The sequence below is a fragment of the Pezoporus flaviventris genome, unplaced genomic scaffold (genome assembly GCF_033815535.1).
Source record: "Pezoporus flaviventris isolate CSIRO_AGI_PZ_B2104156 unplaced genomic scaffold, CSIRO_AGI_Pfla_v1 ptg000072l, whole genome shotgun sequence".
Classification (NCBI taxonomy): Eukaryota; Metazoa; Chordata; class Aves; order Psittaciformes; family Psittacidae; genus Pezoporus; species Pezoporus flaviventris.
Window position 1 is genome coordinate 4,043,531 of NW_026892620.1, and position 3,611 is coordinate 4,047,141.

Here is a 3,611-nt window from a genome sequence, read left to right on the forward strand (position 1 = left end):
GATGAGGAATGAGCCTCCCTTATTTCCCTTCTCTTTTGTTTGTAAGGTCTCAGCTAGGATTCACTAGATAACTAGATAACAACATGCCTCTATTTCATGGATTTGTCTGTGTTTAAAAAGCAGCATGTTTTGTTCAGCGGTTTGTACCTCCTTTATCACTGAGGTTCCACTGAGATCCCCTGTGGTATCTTCATAGTGCCCATCAGGTCATGGAGGTTCAATATCCCAGAAGACAGGAAGACAGATGCTGCCAGAGGAGGAAAAAGAGAGACAGACTGAGGTGCTCAGCACCAAGGCCACAGCAAAACTGTGGTATGCTGGGGGCAGCAGTTACAAGCTGGCATGACATATAGGTATATAGCTTCAGCCACTTGCTCAACTTGTCTCCAAAAGAAGATAACCTCAGCAAAAATCAACCCCGTTCTGTGACAAACATTTCACACCATGTGAACTTACAAAATACTGTTAGCCTGGAGACCAAATGCGGCCCATGGGCAGGACAATGTATATAAATACCTAGGGGAGGCTGGCATGGAAACAAATAAACAGGCTCTGATTTTCTCCTGCAAAATCAGGTAGCTTTCATACTGTGTGAGACTAGAAAGACTGAGTTATCCTGACACCAGTACAGTCATTGGCTCAGGGTTTTGGCTGGCATCCAAGGCTGATGTTCCCATTCTCGAGGGAGCTTTAGCACAGAAATTGATAAGAAAGTTTATGTGTTGTCCACCTCTGTAAGCTAGCCTGAGCATCTGAATTACAGAACATCTGGAGACCAACCATGGTGACCGTGTCGCCACCCTGTCAGAAAGGCTAATGAACAGCCTCACTGTAATTAAATGGTGTCCTTAGATGCTCTAAAATGAAAAACAAATGCACAGCCTGCATACCTGTGGTACCCAGACAGTAAAGTATTCTATGTTACCTTCTGTATTGAGCAACTTCTGACATGCTTCATGCCTATACTTACTGTGGTGGAGACCTCCTGCCATAGACAACTCAGTGATTTGGGGATATTATCTTGCAACAGGCCTACGCATCTGAGGGCTAGAGACCAAATTACAAGCTCTTAATGTTTTCCCAAATGTTTTCACATACACTCTGTTATTATCTGTATTGCATTACAGGCTAGCTATCATGAGCCATTCAATTTGAACAACAGGCAACTTAAATTGCACACTGTACATTGGAGCACATTTGTACAAGGAAATGTCAGCAGCAATAACCAGACTCACTGTGCTGTGCCTAGGGAGTGTGCTCTCCTGAGGTCAGTGGAAGTTCAGACTGCTGAGGATCTGAGTCTTTAAGGGCTTACCTCAGGAGCGCTTCTATATACCTGGAACCTGTCCACATCACCAGCTTCCTAAATTCTTCCAAGGATCTGAAACAACACATAGTACCATCCAATCACAGGTAGCCAAGGAGGCCAACAGCTGCCCACATAGCCAAGGTCAAGAGCATCCCAGCCTATATCAGAAATAGTGTGGCCAGGAGGATGGAGCAAGTAGGTGGCTGGTCTCTTTTCCCAAGTAACAAGCGATAGGACAAGAGAAAATGGCCTCAAGCTGCACCAGGGGAGGTTTAGACCGGATGTTAGGAAAAATGTCTTCAACCAAAAGGGTGTTCAGGCATTGGAACAGGCTACCCAGGGCAGTGGTGGACTTGTTGTCCCTGGAAGTGTTAAAAAACTGCATAGATGAGACCCTCAGTGACATGGTTTTGTGGTGGCCTCTGCAGTCCTTGGGTCCTGCATGTCAGTTATTAACAAAATCTAAAATCCCAGTTGCATTTTCACCCTGTTATTGAAACTGTTTCCTGGCCTATCTTCTCTGCATCACTGTTAGAAACTACAGCTACATTTGACTAGCACACAAAAATAACTCAAATACAGCAGAATCTTGGTAAAATACAGAAATAATTGTTGTGCTTTAACTGCTATGATTTGGTAGCAGTATAATTCAATAATCATACTGAAGCTTTGGGGTATTTTAGTAATATGTGAACAGCAAATCAACGCGTAAGGTGAGAGTGCATGCATGGAGTATTCCTTTACTGGTCTAGATCTTCATGGTCAAAACTTTTTGATACAAGATTACTCTTTTCTCTTTCTGAAATTCTATGATTCCATGAAATCGTGCCTGCCACTTCAAAATGATGTAACTTATGTTGCACATGGGAATTATGTTGTACAGTATCCATGCAAAGAGAATGTCTCTTCATGTTTCCATACCAGGCACCCAGAAGAAATCTACTTGCTTTGCGTTACTTCTGAGAAGCACTTTGATTGAATGAGTTTCTTTTTCCCAGGTCTGGGATTCAGATGGGAATCCTGGTAGGAAATGGAAATCTGAGGTGCCTGCACACACCACAGCAAAATAGAGCCATACAATAATGAAAGTAAAACACCCTCCCTCACAGAGTATCTCACACTGCCCTGAATCTCGTCCCACATACCGTTATTTTAGAGTCTCTTGCAAGATTTTTTTTTTCCTCCAAATAATTTCACATCCCCTCTCTTTGGGCATCTTCTGGGCAATGTTTGGTGGGTATCTGATTCTGAGCTGAAATGATGTATCGCAAACCCACAAATCTGGGAAGTAAAAGCAGAATAAGCAAAATTAACTGGGCATGGCTTGAAAAAAGAAAATACTTCTACACAGCTATTCCTTTTGAACAGGTAAGCAAAAATCAAAGCATCTCATAAATGCGAAGCCTAGACTGGCTAAAGGAATCCCAACAGTTTCAACATGAGGCATGCGAGAGTGAGGATGTGTGCTCATTTATTATGAAAAGTGCTGTTTATTTTTTATGAAGAGTGCTGCAATCTGAATGCTTCCATGTGAGGAGGGAGAGGAAACAACCGGTCAGCTCTTTTCAAGATCCTGTAAGAGTTGTTTCCTCTCCAGTCTACAGATTCACCCTTTTCATGTTTCCCAGGGTCTACACATTATGCCTTTCTTTGCCCAAAATTCATAGCATTTTTATGTCCTATTAAAATGTTTTCCCAGATATGCTTGGTGCAAAGAGGACTGATGCAAAAAGGATAGGTTAGATCTCTAGGTATTTAAAATGATTTCAGTTCCGTCACCTGAACTGGAATTAAGCTGAATTACAACAGCTGAGCAACTGACTGTGAAGGTGGGTAGACCTGCCACTTGGAAAATAATCCCTGGTTTTTGCATACAACCTGGCTTCTTTGTCACCAGGGTTTGACTGGCTGTCACAGCTCCGCGGGAGATACTTGACTCCAGAGCAACTTTTTGCCTCTCCATCTGCTACTGCGGAGCCGGGAGAAGCGGGCTTTCTGCCTGGGGACCGGGAGAGCCGGGTGACTCTGTTACTCCGTCCGGAGGAGCTTTGGCAGCCTGGGGTGCAGCAGCAGCCTCCAAAGGCCCAGTGTGGCCGAGCTCCTGCCCGAGGAGCAGCAGCGCTGCCGCTGGGTGGGGGGAACGGGGCGGCCGGTACACGGCACACACCACCCGGCTGCTCCGGGGCAGGGCTGAAGCGGCGGCCCGGCCCGGGGCGGAGGTTAGCGGAGCTTCGGCCCGGCCCGGCCCGGCCCGTCCCCTCCCCCTGGCGCCGGCGGAGGGCAGGGGTAGGAGGAGCGCGGT